The 17,292-nt window shown below is 36.4% G+C and overlaps 5 non-coding genes across 5 annotated transcripts; all 5 read right to left on the bottom strand.

The window, feature by feature from the left end:
• Positions 1–265: 265 nt before the first annotated feature.
• Trnap-cgg lies at positions 266–338 on the bottom strand. Its single transcript has one exon. It is a non-coding gene; the product is annotated as a tRNA-Pro (tRNA).
• A 2,129-nt stretch (positions 339–2,467) lies between these two features.
• On the bottom strand, positions 2,468–2,539 carry Trnap-agg. Its single transcript has one exon. It is a non-coding gene; the product is annotated as a tRNA-Pro (tRNA).
• Positions 2,540–4,230: 1,691 nt separating this feature from the next.
• On the bottom strand, positions 4,231–4,301 carry Trnap-agg. The gene has a single exon. It is a non-coding gene; the product is annotated as a tRNA-Pro (tRNA).
• Positions 4,302–10,017: 5,716 nt separating this feature from the next.
• Positions 10,018–10,090, bottom strand: Trnap-cgg. The gene has a single exon. It is a non-coding gene; the product is annotated as a tRNA-Pro (tRNA).
• Positions 10,091–12,373: 2,283 nt separating this feature from the next.
• Trnap-agg lies at positions 12,374–12,445 on the bottom strand. The gene has a single exon. It is a non-coding gene; the product is annotated as a tRNA-Pro (tRNA).
• Positions 12,446–17,292: the final 4,847 nt, after the last annotated feature.

Below are 17,292 nucleotides of genomic sequence, written 5' to 3'. Positions count from 1 at the left end.
CAGTTTCATCAGAAGCCTGTATATGTTGGTTTGTGATATGTAGGCGTTGTACAGGTGTCATTGGATTTTGGTTGTAAAATTTCAAAAATATGCAGTTGATCTTGTTGTTCAGTGTCAAATGAAAATGTAATGTTTGCGTGCTATGTGTTGATGTAATTATAAAACTTCATGGCCTCAGTTTCGTTAGTAAGAACACAAAAAATAGCACCATTTTATCTGCGATCAATAGTAGATTAATGTTGTTGTAATTGTTTAATGACACCATTGAGCCCACCCGGGAATTGAACCCGGGATCTCTCACACCCGAAGCGAGAATCATACCACTAGACCAGCGGGCCACGTGTAAGAGCCTTGTGCAGATTGCATAACGTTTTCGAATGCTTCTACCAATTTAACCAGACAGACGGTGTTGCGATGGGTTCCCCCTTAGCCCCCCCTATTTTCTAACATTTTCCTGTGCTCATGACATGAACGAACCTGGGTAAACAATTACAACGAAACTAAACCACTATTTTACCGCAAAAACATTGACGATATTTTTTGTATTTTTACCGAGGCCATTAACAAACAGGACTCAAACATTAGATTTTCATTCGAAACTGAACAACAAGATCAACTGCCTATATTTGACATTTTACATCCAAAATCCCATGACACCTGTACAAAGTCTGCGTATTACAAACCAACATACATTGATGAATTACATCACACGCAATTGAATTCATATACTACCTTTGGATTTATTTGAATCAGGGATCGGGTCTTTAAATAAGAAAAATTTTTGATTTTAAATAATGTGAAAATTAATCCAATGTCAAAATCTGTACAGAAACGTTTTATAATGTTCGTAAGTCTGCGTTGTGTGTGTCGTTGGTAATGTCCGATGTAGGCTAGTTTAAAAACTCGAGTGGTTATTTTGGAATTCTCGTTTGCGTTGGTGGTGGTCGTCGTATCAGGAGTTTTTGTGTCTAGTTTGAGGTTATTGTTATTTTTGCTGTCTAGTTGTTTTTTTTTACGGTTCTGTAAATAATGTTTAGTGGGAAGGAGTATCGTAAAAGAATGGATGTGATGTTTTTGTTATGTCTCGTGGAAAGCCATTGTTTGTATTGTTAAGTTTGTATGCTGTGTCAACGAGTGTGTGGAAATCCAGTTTTGTATGAAAGTGGTGTAAAACTAGAACATCAGAAGTCCTGCGAATGTTGCTTTGTGATATGTAGACATTGTACAGTTGTCATGGGATTTTATTAGTAAAATATCAAGAAATGACAGTTGATATTGTTGTTTAGTTGCGAATCAAAATTTTGCGTGCTGTGTGTTGATGTAATTAAAAAATTTCATGGCCTCAATTTCTTTAGTAATTAAAAACACAAAACATATCGTCGTAATTATGGGCTAATGACGTTGTAATTACTATATGTCATCAACGGACCCACCCGGTAATTAAACCACCCGAGACTCTCGCAAACTAAGCGTAAATCATACTATTAGACCAGCGGGCCATATGCATGTACTGATAATGATTGTTAAAGTAATTAAGTATCTTAGTTCCCCACTAACACAACTTACACAAGATCACCTCAAATTAAAGATTCTTTTACATTCCTCAACAACTTTGCATCTCACGCAACTGTTTTTGATAGCGATAATAAAGACGTATCTTTTGTTTCATGGAAAAATCCGGATACGTCGACAACGACCAACACAAGTCAAATAAGAATGAATTATATAATTTTCCACTCAAAGTTGTTAGAAGTTGCATTAAATAAAATATTTCTTGCGCTGTCATTGCTAAGCTTATCTCCTCTGCCTCACATGAAAGAAATGCAATTCAACACTTAGTTGTTTCATTGACTTCTATGAGATGTGTCCCAGAGAGAGAAAAGAGAAAACGTATATATTTTGCCTTTCATCAAAAGAGGGTGCCCAATCGGCATCACCTTAGGCAACAAGACCAACGTCACCATTTATTTTCCCAAAAACAAAGTTCATAATCTGTTAAATTTACTTTCCTTGTACCTTACTACTTTTTTTGTATTAACTTGACCATATTGCACAAGATACCTTCTGGGTAATCTTGTTTATGCGATAACATTAATGTCTGGTAAAGAGGATTGTGCCAAAAAATATTTTCAAAAGGTCCCGAACAATTTTGTCGAATAAAATTGAGCGGGATTCGAAAACAAACACTGAAGAAGCATAATGTATAATCATCATTTTATGGCGATTTGAGTGTTGACAATCCTTTAATATTTCATCAGAAGTCCAGTGTATGTTGGTTTGTGATATGTAGACGATGTACAGATGTCATAGGATTTTGTTAGTAAAATGTAAAGAGATGGCAGCTGATCTTAATGTCCGGATTTGAATAAAAATCTAATGTCTGCGTCCTGTGTGTTAAAGGAATTATAAAATTTCATGACCTCAGTTTCGTCATCGTCAACACATGCGATTTTTTTATGATATCATTGGACCCACCCGGGAATTGAACCCGGGACCTCTCGCACCCTAAGCGAGAATCATACCACTAGACCAGCGGGCCACATGCATACAATTCACCACTTCACCAATACGAAGCACGTGTAGTTTTTGGCTTGTCACGTGGTACAAACTGTAAACGTTGCGTACTTGTCATTTCTTTTATCATATATTCATATACGGCTTGACTGTTTTCATTTAAAAAATTTTGACGATTAACGTGTTTTTTGGTAGTTCTTTGATGCAAATATGTTTTCAAATGTTTTATAAATAACAGTGCACGGTTCGATTAGTAATATGTGTAGCTTCTGCAGTCAATAAAAATCGACTGGAGAAATTGTGAATACTGAATCAGTAGTCGGAAAGGATGGCTAAAACGTGATGTTTTTTGTGTAAGTAACAACAATTCTCGCTAATCAAACATGATAAAAAAGAATGAAAATAGTGATCGAGTATATTTTCATCATTTCTCACCGTCAAAGCGCTCTAGAAATGTTTGCGTTGGATCGATGTGTGTACGCGTCATCGTGGGAATAAATTCATGTGCTGAAAAGATAGCTATATTTTTTAAATCGGAGATAAATAAGAGTGATTCCGTAAAATATATGAGTAGTTTGTAGTGACTCTTTTGAATGATCTTGACGTTACATGAAAATCACTGCGTTAGCTTTGTGACGGCAAACGGCGTAGTAATTAGTGTAAATTGGTACAAAGGTTTCAAACAAAAATAGTCAACGCAGTATAAGAATATATAATAGAGCTATTCCAATGTACGCAATGTTTATAATTTGTACCACGTGACATGCTAAAATATTACATATGGTTTTATTGGTGTAATGGTGGAATGTACTTACGAATCTTAGTTTTTAGTACAGTTGATCTTAAAATCGAGTCTCGAACGAAAGTCTAATGTTTGCGTGCAAAAAATTATAAAATTTTTAATTATATAATACAATTTAATTACAATTACGTATTTATGTAATTATGACCTCAATATCGTAAACTTCAACGTTAAGTTGTTAATGTGTCATCAACGGGCCCACCCGGACTTGAACCAGAGATCTTTCGCACGCCATCATACCACAAAACCATACAACTAGACCAGCGGGCCAAAAGCATGTAATGTTAACATCGTATAAATTATTTAAGTATCTTAGTGCCCAGCTAACGCAACTCATACAATATGACCTACCATTAAATATTCTTTCGCTTTCCTCGACGACCTTGCATCTTTCAACTCAACCACATCTTGTCACAAATTCTTCATCTCCAACGACTTTGAAAGCCTATTCACTCACAAACTACGCACTGACTGAAACCATCAACCCCTTTCAACCCCATGCTCCCTATAAATAAGACGGACCTCACGCAACTGTTTTTGATAGCAAGAACAAAGACGTATCTTTTGTGTCGTGGCAAGCTCCTCATGCGTCGACAACGACCAACGCAAGTCAAACGTGAGTGAATTATATAATATTTCTTGCGCTGTTGCTGCTAAGCTTATCTCCTCTGCTTCACATGAAAGAAATCATCCTTTATTATTTTATCAGAAGTCCTGTGAATGTTGGTTAGTGATATGTAGACGATGTACATATGTCACAGGATTTTGTTAGAAAAATGTAAAGAAATGGCAGCTGATCTTAATGTCCGCATTTGAATGAAAATCTAATGTCTGCATGCTGAGTTTTGAAGTATAAAATTTCATGACCTCAGTTTCGTTATCGCCAACGTATGTGATTATTTCATGACATCAACGGGCCCACCCGGGAATTGAGCCGGGACCTCTCGCACCCTAAGCGAGAATCATACCACTAGACCAGCGGGCCACATGCATACAAATTGCCACTTCACCAACAGGAAGCACGTGTAGTTTTTGGCTTGTCACGTGGTACAAACTGTGAACATTGCGTACTTTGTAACGGCTTTATCATATATTCCTATACGGCATTGCCTGTTGTGACTTAAAAAACGTTGACTATTAATACTTTTTTTGGTAGTTTTTTTAATGCAAATATGTTTTCAAATGTTTTATAAATACCAGTGCACGGTTCGGTTAGTAATATGTGTAGCTTCTGCAGTCAATAAAAAGCGACGGCAGAAATTGTGAATACTGAATTAGTAGTCCTAAAGGATGGCTAAAACGTTATGTGTTTGTTGTGTTAGTTACAAAGATTCTCGCTATTGAAACATATTAAAATAGTATGAAAATGGTGATCGAGTATATTTTCATCATTTCTCACCACCAAAGCGTTGGCCAGAGAAATGTTTGCGTTGGATCGTTGTGTCTGCGTATCATCGTGGAGATAAATTCATGTGCTGAAAAGACAGCTATAATTTTCAAATCTGTTATACATAATAGTGATTCCGTAAAACATATGAGTAGTTTGTAGTGACTCTTAATGAATGATCTTGACGTGACACGAAAATCACTGCGTTAGCTTTGTGACGGCAAACGGCGTAGTAGCTAGTGTAAATTGGTACAAAAGTTTCAAACAAAAATAGTCATCGCCGTATAAGAATATATAATAGAGCTATTCCAATGTACGCAATGTTTACAATTTGTACCACGTGACATGCTAAAATATTACTTGTGCTTTTTATTGGCGAAGTGGTGGATTGTACTTAAGTATCTTAGTTTTTAGTACAGTTGATCTTAAAGTCGAGTCTCGAACGAAAATCTAATGTTTGCGGGCAAACAATTATAAAATATTTAATTATATAATACAATGTAATTATAATTATGTATTTATGTAATTATGAAATTGTATGACTTCAGTGTCGTAAACTTCAAAGTTAAGTTGTTAATTTTCATCAACGGGCCCACCCGGGACTTGAACCAGAGACCTCTCGCACACCAACATATCACAAAACCATACAACTAGACCAGCGGGCCAAAAGCATGTAATGTTAACATCGTATAAATTATTTAAGTATCCTAGTGCCCAGCTAACGCAACTCATACAAGATGACCTACCCATTAAATATTCTTTCACTTTCCTCGACGACCTTGCATCTTTCAACTCAACCACATCTTGTCACATATTCTTCATCTCCTACGACGTTGAAAGCCTATTCACTCATAAACCACGCACTGACTGAAACCATCAACCCCTTTCAACCCCATGCTCCCTATAAATAGGACGGACCTGGCGGAACTGTTTTTGATAGCGACAACAAAGACGTATCTTTTGTTTCATCGCAAACTCCTGATACGTCGACAACGATCAACGCAAGTCAAACGCGAGTGAATTATATAAATTTCCACTCAAAGCTGTTTGAAGTTCATTAAATAAAATATTTCTTGCGCTATTGCTGCTAAGCTTATCTCCTCTGCCTCACATGAAAGAAATGCAACTCAACTCTTGGTTGTTGAATGGATTTCTATGAGATGTCTCCCAGAGATACAAAAAGAGAAAATGTACCTATTTTGCCTTTCATCCAAAGGTTATGCCCAATTGGCATCACCTTAGGCAACAATACCAACGTCACCATTTATTTTCCCAAGATAAAGTTCATAATCCGTTAAATTTACTTTCCATGTACCTTACTACTTGTTTTGTATCAACTTGACCATATTGCACAAAATACCTTCTGGGTAATTTTGCTTATGCGATAACATTAATGTCTAGTAAAGAGGTCTCTAGTAAAAAATATTCGCAAAGTCCCGAACCAGTTTGTCCTATAAAATTGAGCGAGATTCGAAAAAAAACACTGAAGAACCATAATGTATAATCATCGTTTTATGGAGGTTTGAGTGTTGACCATCCTTTATTATTTTATCATAAGTCCTGTGAATGCTGGTTTGTGATATGTAGACGATGTACAGGAGTCATAGGATTTTGTTAGTGAAATGTAAAGAAATGGCAGCTGGTCTTAATGTCCGGCTTCGAATGAAAATCTAATGTCTGCGTGCTGTGTGTTGAAGTAATTATAAAATTTCATGAACTAGTTTCGTCATCGTCAACGTATGTGATTGTTTTATGACATCAACGGGCCCAACGAGAATCATACCACTAGAACAGCGGGCCACATTCATACAATTTACCACTTCACCAATAGGAAGCACATGTAGTTTTTGGCTTGTCACGTGGTACAAACTGTGAACATTGCGTACTTTGTAACGGCTTTATCATATATTCTTATACGTCATTGCCTGTTGTGACTTAAAAAACGTTGACTATTAATGCGTTTTTTTGGTAGTTTTTTAATGCAAATATGTTTTCAAATGTTTTATAAATACCAGTGCACGGTTCGGTTAGTAATATGTGTAGCTTCTGCAGTCAATAAAAAGCGACGGCAGAAATTGTGAATACTGAATTAGTAGTCCTAAAGGATGGCTAAAACGTTATGTGTTTTTGTGTTAGTTATAAAGATTCTCGCTATTGAAACATATTAAAATAGAATGAAAATGGTGATCGAGTATATTTTCATCATTTCTCACCATCAAAGTGTTGGCCAGAGAGTTGGCAATATAAGTGTACTATCTTCCTGATAAAAACTGCTCATAACTGCGTTTTGGTGGTTGCAAACATCATCGTCAGAGTCATCTACAGCTTCAGAACCCTTTGAAATTCTATACAATGATTCTTATTTTGCAGTAGCTACACATGATCTTTACTATTATTTTCCAAACGTGTTTTCGAATGTATGAGAGTTTTTGTCTGATGTTGTTTGTTTTCTAATTCTGGTGGATAAATGGCTCGAAGTTTCGCCAAGTTATATGGAATTGCATGACGCTCAGTTGAACTCGTGTACCACCATGGATTTAATTGAATCAGTGATTGGGTTTTTCAATGAGAAGAAGTTTTTGATTTTAAGTGATGTGAACATTATCTGTACGGAAGCGTTTGATAATGTTCGTAAGTCCACCCTGTGTGTGTCGTGTGTAATGTCCGATGTATGGTAGTTTTAAGTATTGAGCTGTTATTTTGGAATTTCCGTTTGCATCGGTCGTGGTCGTCGCATCAGGAGTTTTAATTGCAGTTTGAGGTTATTATTATATTTGTTGGCGAGATGTAGTTTTACGTTTCTGCTAATTAAGTGTAGTGCGAAAGGAACGGTTTCGTGAGTAAAGACACAAAAAACATCTTTAAGGTATCTACGGTAAAACAGTGGGTTAGTGTCGTTGTTATGGTGTTACGATATCGTCGGGCCGGCCCGGGAATTGAACCCGGGACCTCTTGCAAACTAAGCGAAAATCATACCACTAGACCAGCGGGCCACATGCGTGCTTTCGTACTAAGCTCTTCACAATAAGCTTGAGGTCTTAACGGAGAAATATGCAACCAAAGCTTTTTGTACAGTTTTTTAGGTCCGATGTTTCAGTAAAGACCGGGGAAGCAAGGTTGTTATAAGGTTTATAATATGGCATTATTTGACCTGAAACAAAGATTGCTTTCTTTCTAGTCCTTGCTTTTTTTTGCCGGTTGGCTTTCACTTTTCTAGTTTTAGTTCATAAAAATAAGACGCTTTAAATTGTATCGCCTGTATAGTTGAACTGTTTCCAAAAGGTGTTTTGTTTTGCTTATTTTGCGTTTTGCTGTTTGCATTACGAAATTTGAATGCATTTAACTGTAAAATTACTTGTTTTGGACCGGCAAAAATGTTTCTGAGCCAATGAAAGCGTGCCATTTAGTAGGAAGTGACGCTTCCATATTATATAATATATAATCTCTTAGTTCCTTACTAACATCACTTATACCAGATGTCTACTCCACTATAGATTCTTTCCCCTTTCTTTGATGAATTCGCATGTTTTAACTCATCCAACAATTGTCACAAACTCTTTATTTCCTATTGAATACCTATTCACAAACATACCACTGACAGAAACCATCAATCTAGTAATTGATACAATATTCACTCACAGCCCAGTGCTCCCTATAAACAAGACGGACGACACGCAACTCTTTTTCATAGCAACAGTACAGACGTATTTTTCATTTAATGAGAAATTTTAAAACCAAATGGAAAATGTTGGGAAGAATTCTTCTTAGCACCCATACTTGTTAACATTTTTATTAGGTCATTTTTTTCAACGAAACTGGCTAAACAATTACAACGACAAAGTAAATGGTTTGAACCCGGGAGTATCGTTACATGTTTGTAAATGTAGATCGTCAGGTTGGTATAGACCTGAGAAGGACTGTTTTTGTAGTTGTCGACAGACTTTTTAAGCGGTAGTCATCTTCAGAGTCAAATGAGGAGTAAAAGTTAGGTTAGCCGTATTTGTTATCTGGTACTTATGTCATTGTATTGTGTGTACAGGAAATGTGTATTGTCATTGTGAATTAGTGTAAAGTGAAATATTTTTATTTTTAGTTGTGATGTGTGATTTAGGTGTGATGTTTTTAGTTGTAATTGGTGGGTGTCAATTGTGCATTGTCATTGTGAATTAGTGTGATGTGTAATGTTTTTAGTTAATCGTTTGTTTGTATTGTGAATAAGTCGTTTTAAGGTGCCGGTAATTGCTGTAATCTGTTCAGTGGGGTTTGCGATAAACTGTTGTTGGTAGTTTTTGATTGTCATGTTTTACCAAACAGCCGAGAAAAGGAAGAGTTCCGTTTTCTTCGACATCTTTGGTAAATTGTATGTGGCTGTTCTGTTTCTTGATGTGAGTGTGAAAGTCATCAATCTCGTCTGCATGTAGTGCTGTGATTGTGTCATCTACGTAGCGAAACCAAAAAGGTAATGCATGTTTGTAAGTCGTGAGCGCCCCGTTCCTCTATAGATTGCATTACAATTTCAGCAACTACAACAGAAAAGGGTGAGCCCATTGCTGTCCCATGTAATTGTTTGTAGTAAGTACCTTAGTACTGGAAGTAAGTCGATGTGAGGCAGAACTCCAGCAGCTCCATAATGTCTTCCGTCGGTAATGGCAGTACGTCCGTGGTGTTCGTAATGAAGGTTTTTGTACAAATAAGTGCCAGATTAAGTGGAAAACTGGTGAACGGTGATTTCACATCAAAAGACACTGGTATATAGTTGTCCGGTATTTGTCTATTATTGTAGTATTTGTATATTTCGATGTATAGTAACTTATAGTATTGAGTTTTTTTTTAATTTTCGTTTGCGTTGGTCGTGGTCGTCGAATCGTGTCCATTTTGAGATATTTTTATTACTATTTTTGCTGTCAAGATATCGTTTTATGGTTCTGTTAATAAATTGTAGTGGGAAGGAGTTTCGTAAAAGAATAGATGTGCTGTTTTTTAGGTCTCGTTGAAAGCCATTGTTCGTATTGTTAAGTTTGTATGTTCTGTTAATGAAGGTGTTTCTAATTCTGGCTTTGTATGAAAGTGTGTATATTGGTTTGTGATATGTAGGTGTTGTACAGGTGTCATGGGATTTTGTAAAATGTCAAATATAGGCAGTTGATCTTGTTGTTCAGTTTCAAATGAAAATCTAATGCTTGCGTGCTGTGTGTTGATGTAATTATAAAATTTCATGGCCTCAGTTTCGTTAGTAGGAACACAAAAAATAGCACCCATAGTTATATGCAATCAATAGTAGATTAGTGTTGTTGTAATTGCTTAATGACATCTTTGAGCCCACCCGGGAATTGAACCCGGGATCTCTCGCACCCGAAGCGAGAATCATACCACTAGACCAGCGGGCCATATGCTCGCACAGTATCAAGTAAATATCTTAGTCCCCTACTAACACCACTCATACCGGATTACCACTCCACTAAAAATTCTTCCACTTTCCTCGACGACTTGCATCTTTCAACTCAAACACCTGTTGTCACAAATTTTTCTTCTCCCACGACATTGAAAGCTTATTCACTAACATAACACTGACTGAAACCATTAAAATATCAATTGACGCAATATTCACTCACAACCCCAGGCTCACTATAAACATGACGGACCTCACACAACTGTTTTTCATAACGAAAGCACAGACGCATTTTATGTTTGATGGGAAATTTTTTGACCAGACAGACGGTGTTGCTATGGATTTTCCCTTAGCCCCCCCATATTTTCTAACATATTCATGGGTATATGACATGATCGAAACTGGATAAACAGTTACAACAAAACTAAACCACAATTTTACAGGAAACACGTTGACGATATTTTTTGTATTTTTATACCGAGGCTATGAAATTTTATAATTACATTAACAAACAGGACTCAAAAATTAGATTTTCATTTGAAATTGAAGAACAAGATCAACTGCATATATTTGACATTTTACATCCAAAATCTCATGACACCTGTACAAAGTCTGCATAATACAAACCGACATACATTGATAAATAACATCACACGCAATTAAATTCATATACTACCTTTGGATTTAATTAATCAGGAATCTTTAAATGAGAAGAAATTTTTGATTTTAAATCATGTGAAAATTAGTCCAGTGTCAATATCTGTACAGAAACGTTTCATAACGTTCGTAAGTCTGCGTTGTGTGTGTCGTGAGTAATGTCCGATGTATGGTAGTTTAAAAACCTGAGTTGTTATTTTTGAATTCTCGTTTGCGTTGGTGGTGGTCGTCTTATCAGGTGTTTCAGCGTCCAGTTTGAGTTTATTGTTATTTTTGTTGTTGAGATATTGTTTTACGGTTCGTTTATAAAGTTTAGTGGGAAGGAGTATCGTAAAAGAATGGATATGATGTGGTTTTTTTGTCTCTTGGAAAGCCATTGTTTGTATTGTTAAGTTTGTATGCTGTGTTGATAAGTGTGCGTATAAGTCTGGCTTTGTATGAAAGTGGTGTAAAACTAATAGTTCATCATAAGTCTGTGTATGTTGGTTTGTGATATGTAGGCGTTGTACACGTGTCATGGGATTTTGGTTGTAAATTGTCAAATATATTATGCAGTTGATCTTGTTTTTAAGTTTCGAATGAAAATGTAATGCTTGCGTGCTGTGTGTTGATGTAATTATAAAATTTCATGGCCTCAGTTTCTTTAATAAGTAAAAACACAAAACATATCGTCGTAATTATGGGCTAATGACGTTGTAATTATTATATGTCATCAACGGGCCCACCTGAATCATATTACTAGACCAGCGGTCTACATAAATAAATTGATACTGATATTTAATTAAGTATCTTAGTTCCCCACTAACACAACTCATACAAGATGACCTCAACTTAAAGATTCTTTTACTTTCTTCGACGACCTTGCATCTCACGCAAATGTTTTTGATAGCGACAAAAAAGACGTATCTTTTGTTTCATCGCAAACTTCTGATACGTCGACAACGACCAACGCAAGTGAATTGTGAGTGAATTATATAATTTTCCACTCAAAATTGTTAGAAGTTGCATTATGTAAAATATTTCTTGCGCTGTTGCTGCTAAGCTTATCTCCTCTGCCTCACATGAAAGAAATGTAACTCAATTTTTGGTTGTTTAATGGCTTTCTTTGAGATGTGTCCCAGAGAGACAAAATGAGAAGACATATGTATTTTGCCTTTCATCCAAAGGTTATGCTCAACTGGCATCACCTCTGGCAACAAGACCAATGTCACCATTTGTTTTCTCAAAACAAAGTTCATAATCTGTTAAATTTACTTTCCATGTACCTTACTACTTGTTTCGTAGCAACTTGACCATATTGCGCAAGATACTTTCTGGGTAATCTTGCTTTTGCGATAACATCAATGAGGTCTGTACTGAAAAAATATTTTCGGAAAGTTCCGAAATATTTTGTCCAATAAAATTGAGCGGGACTCGAAAAAAAATTGAAGAAGCATATTGTATAATCATCATTTTATGGAGGTTTGAGGGTTGACCATCCGCATGTTGGTTTGTGATATGTAGACGATATACAGGAGTCATAGGATTTTGTTAGTAAAATGTCCGTCTTGTGTTGAAGTAATTATAAAATTTCATGAACTAGTTTTGTCATAGTCAACGTATGTATTTGTTTTACGACATCAACGGGCCCACCCGGGAATTGAACCCGGGACCTCTCGCACCCTAAGCGAGAATCATACCACTAGACCATCGGGCCACTTGCAGGCATTCCACCACTTCACCAATACGAATCACGTGTGGTTTTGGCTTGTCACGTGGTACAAACTGTTTGCATTGCGTACTTTGTAACGGCTTTATCATATATTCTTATACGGCATTGACCGTTTTGACTTGAAAAATTTTGACCATTTATGTGTTTTTTAGCAGTTTTTTGATGCAAATATGTTTTTAAATGTTTTATAAATAACAGTGCATGGTACGGTTAGTAATATGTGTAGCTTCTATAGTCAATAAAATCGACTGTAGAAAATGTGAATACTGAATCAGTAGTCCGATAGGATGGCTAAAATGTGATGTTTTATGTGTAAGTAACAACGATTCTCGCTAATCAAACATGATAAAAAAGAATGAAAATAGTGATTGAGTATACTTTCATCATTTCTCACCGCCAAAGTGCTCTAGAAATGTTTGCGTTGGATAGTTGTGTGTGTCATCGTGGAGATAAATTCATGCGCTGAAAAGACAGCTATATTTTTCAAATCGATGATAAATATTAATGATTCCGTAAAATATATGAGTAGTTTGTAGTGATTCGTATTGAATGATCTTGACGTGACATGAAAATCACTGCGTTAGCTTTGTGACGGCAAACGGCGTAGTAGCTAGTGTAAATTGGTACAAAAGTTTCAAACAAAAATAGTCAACGCAGTATAAGAATATATAATAAAGCTATTCCAATGTACGCAATGTTTACAATTTGTACCACGTGACATGCTGAAATTGTACATATGCTTTTTATTGGTGAAGTGGTGAATTGTACTTAAGTATCTTAGTTTTTAGTACAGTTGATCTTAAAGTCGAGTCTCGAACGAAAGTCTAATTTTTGCGTGCAAAAAATTAAAAAAATTGTAATTATAAAATGTAATATAATTATAATTATCTATTTATGTAATTACAAAAGTTCATAACCTCAGTGGTGTGATTTACTACATTTGTATGAAGGTGGCCCGCTGATCTAGTGGTGTGATTCTCGCATTGGGGGCGAGAGAACCTAATTCAATTCCAGGCTGCACTTGTTGACGTCATAAAGCTATAACAATGGTTAACTATTTTTGTTTTTACCAACAAAACTGAGATCATGAAATTTTATAATTATATCAACACCCAGTGAACAAACATCAGATTTTCATTTGAAACTGAATATGAACAACAAGATCAACTGCCAGTTTTTGACTTTTAATTTACAAAATCCAATGAGACCTGTACAACGTCTACATATCACATAGACTTCTGATGAGCTATTTTAGTCGAACACCACTGTCATACAAAACCAGACTTATACGCACACTCATTGAGAGAGCATATAAACTTAACACTACGCAGAGGCTCTGGAAGCGTTTAAGACTTGGGGTGTTCCTTATTCGTCATGTCAAAACGCAAGAAACTTTGAATAGCAATAAAATTGCTTCACGTTACTTATTTTCAATCAGTTGTTCTGCTTTTTCGAGGAAACGTTACAAAAATCCTACCAAAACATTTTGTTGTCTTTCATTACATACAAATGACTTGCATATTTCCGTCATTTCGTAAATGTTCAAACCATTTAAAATTTCCCTTGTTCCAGGTGCCCGATCAATAATTTGAAAATTTGGTATACTTATCATAAATGTTAAGCGAGAAGCAAAATTTTGGTTGTCCTTCCTTTAAGGTACACCCATAATACAAAAATTGTGGGTGTTCGGACACCCACACTCCATTGGCTTTCCAAGCCCCTGACAATACGAACAATGGCTTCCAACGAGACATAAAAAATATCACATCCATTCTTTTACGAAACTCATTCCCACAGCAATTTATTAACCAGAACCGTCAAACGATTTATAGACAACAAAAAGAGCAATAACCTCAAACTGGACACTGAAACTCCTGATACGATGACCACGACTAACGCAAACGAGAATTCCAAAAGAACAACTCGAGTTTTTAAACTAGCCTACATCGGACATTACTCACGACACACACAGCGCAGACCTACGAGCATTATTAAACGTTTCTGTACAGATATTGATACTCGATTAATTTTCACATTATTTAAATTCAAAAACTTCTTCTCGCTCAAAGACCCAATCCCTGATTCAATTAAATCAATGGTGGTATATGAATTCAATTGCGTAGGATATAATTCCTCATATAAAGGCAAAACTAGCGCCATTTATCTACAAGAATCAGGGAGAACCTCCACTCTAAAACCGACTTTGAAATGTTCTTGTGCGAATGCGGTCTCACCCAGTGTTGTTGACAGGAGATATAAAACTGGCTTTTCTATAAGTGCATGTCAAACAAGAAGAGAGGGATGCTCCTAGGGTGCACTAGGCAGCAAATGAGCATTCGGAAATGGAAATATCAAGATTTAATATGATCTTGTTTCGTCTTGCTCCTCACCTTTCTTGCTCGATGGTGTTATTGAAGAGCATTTGCTATCATGGGAAAATCGTGCACAAAACTTAGTCGCAGAGCTTCGGTAGTTAATCTATGTTGATGACATCATCAGTAGCAGAGTAACGATTAGAGAAGCGATGAAAATGAATCAACAGTCAACTGAGGGCATTCTAGCTAGCCACATTTAGATGAGGAATTAGCTTCCAGGACTGGAGAGCTAACGTTTGCTAGACAGCTGCTGGGAATGCCTACTGGTGAATATTCAGATATCCTGGATTGGGCCTGGAAAAAAGACAAAGACTAGATAAGGTGGAAACTCAAGAATTTTTTCAAAGCTTCAAGAAGTTACTTGCCGAGAGAGAAAGACCAAAGAAGGTGTATTCTAACAAAGCAAAAACTTTCGAGGCTGCAGCGAAATAGTTGAAGTTGGCACATGAAAAATTAAATCATTTCTTGGCTGAAAATCAAATTCATTGGCACTTCAACCTAAATCTGGCCCCAAAGTGAGGTAGCCAATTTAAGAGGTTAATTGGGTTAGTCAAGAGAGCGCAACACAAAGTGGTTCAAACAATGCGCAACAGAGAAGAAGAAATCATGTGAAAGAACGTGAACTAATCCTTCTATGGGTGAATGAACGTGAACTAATCCTTCTATGGGTGAATGGACGTGAACTAATCCTTCTACAATCTCACCGAGAATCCGCCACATTCTCTGCGTTGCCTATCCTACGCATCCATAAAAAACGCATCCACGATAAAAACAATAACATCACTTCAGAAAAGCTTGACGCTGAAAAAGATGGAGGAAGAAATCAAAATGGCTGTGATGATGGAGATGAGTAACCTGATTTAATGCCTTTAATCCTTTCGGCTAAGCTTCAAGAAATTCAAGATTTCGCAATGAATTTGAAGTGTTGCAAATGTAAATAGATATCATCCAGATGTCCCGAGATGATGTGCCCTTTTGAGTGCAATCTAGCGAAGGGGGTTTTAGAGTATTTGTGAACTCCCGTGGTCCACTAGGTAAGCGTTAGGCAAGCGCACGTAAATTGATATAAAACACCCTTCCTTTGTTCTACAAGCTTAGTGATCGTAGTTAGTGAGTCCATTTTGAAATGGTAATAAAACATAAAAGTATTAATAACTTTAAGATCTAGTATGACCCTATTTGTGCCATCCTTTTTCACTTTGAAAAAAGATGGCACACATAGTGCAAATATTTGAGAGAATTTCATCTAGTTCGTGTTGTACAGTGTCTATTATATTTTTAGCAAATTATTCTATCATGTTGGTAAGGCGTTTCCGGCAGGTCGATTGGCATCCTTTTACAATAGATAAGATCTCTTTTTCGGATGTAATATCGGTCTATGCGGAAAGGTGATTTGTTACTCTGCCCGCTGTGCAGCTGTCACATAAAGTAATTAAGAGGTTTTTTAACTTTGGAATAAAATTTTCCCATTTGCTTACCGATGTGTTTTTTATATGTTGTAATTGGGGAATTATTTCTTGTGTGTTTGTCGTTTCACACTTTTCTTTGGGAAGTATGACTTCCCGTGCTTGTGAAAATCCGACTTCGCTCCACCTTCATAATTTCATTCATCTTGGCGCTAATGTCGTTTATCTTAATTTTTTGAATCGTATGAGCGAGATGGGGTTGATCGAAGTTGGTTGTATTTGACTACCTGACTTACATTGCTCCTTTCTTTTGCTTCTTTCAATATTTTCATCCACAAATAGAAATTTGCTGCGTTCGCCGTTATTTGAGCAAGTGGGGGCATATTCTCGTTTTAGAACACATTTTATTTTATTCCTGCGAGCACTTGGTAGTTTATGGCTGATGTGTCCCAGCATTGTTATTAAATCGACTTGTTGACTTAACAGTTCTTTAATGTCAAGGTCATTTTGCCTTTGTCGCGCTCAGAATGAGCGCTGTTTGAATTGCAATAAAATTTGTTTTTCGTACTGCTTCTTGTATGTTTGATATGCTTTGGTCTGTTCTTTGTTGGTAGAATAGCAGTTTGTTCATATTTTGGGGTTTACTGTGATAGAGCATACAGAAGGGCATTTGGCAGGTCGTTTGTATTTGTCTTGGTTTGACTTTAGTTTGTCAAGAGCAAGTTTTTTCTGCCACCTTTTCTCGACAATGTTTGCAAGATGTTGTTTAATATAATCTCCTGTGGGCTCCGAGTCGTCAAATATTTCAGCAAGCTGTTGAAGTGTATCATCGGTTGAACTCGCATTTGTTTCTGTTTTATCATTGTTAATAAGCTCAGAGATATTATCATCGCCAAGTTCATCAGCGCAAACGCTTATTTTGTCATTTTCATTCGAGTTGTTTTCATTTTTAGTATCATTAACTGATTTTGATTTTTCTGTTTTTCTCCTGACGGATATCATCTTCACTGTCCGTCGAAGAGTTCGATCGGCGCCGTTTATGTCGGCTCTT

This window comes from Xenia sp. Carnegie-2017, unplaced genomic scaffold (assembly GCF_021976095.1).
Source record: "Xenia sp. Carnegie-2017 unplaced genomic scaffold, XeniaSp_v1 HiC_scaffold_23, whole genome shotgun sequence".
In the NCBI taxonomy this organism is placed as follows: Eukaryota; Metazoa; Cnidaria; class Anthozoa; order Malacalcyonacea; family Xeniidae; genus Xenia; species Xenia sp. Carnegie-2017.
The sequence above is the reverse complement of the archived record's forward strand: the minus strand, read 5'-3'. Positions and strand labels throughout refer to the sequence as shown.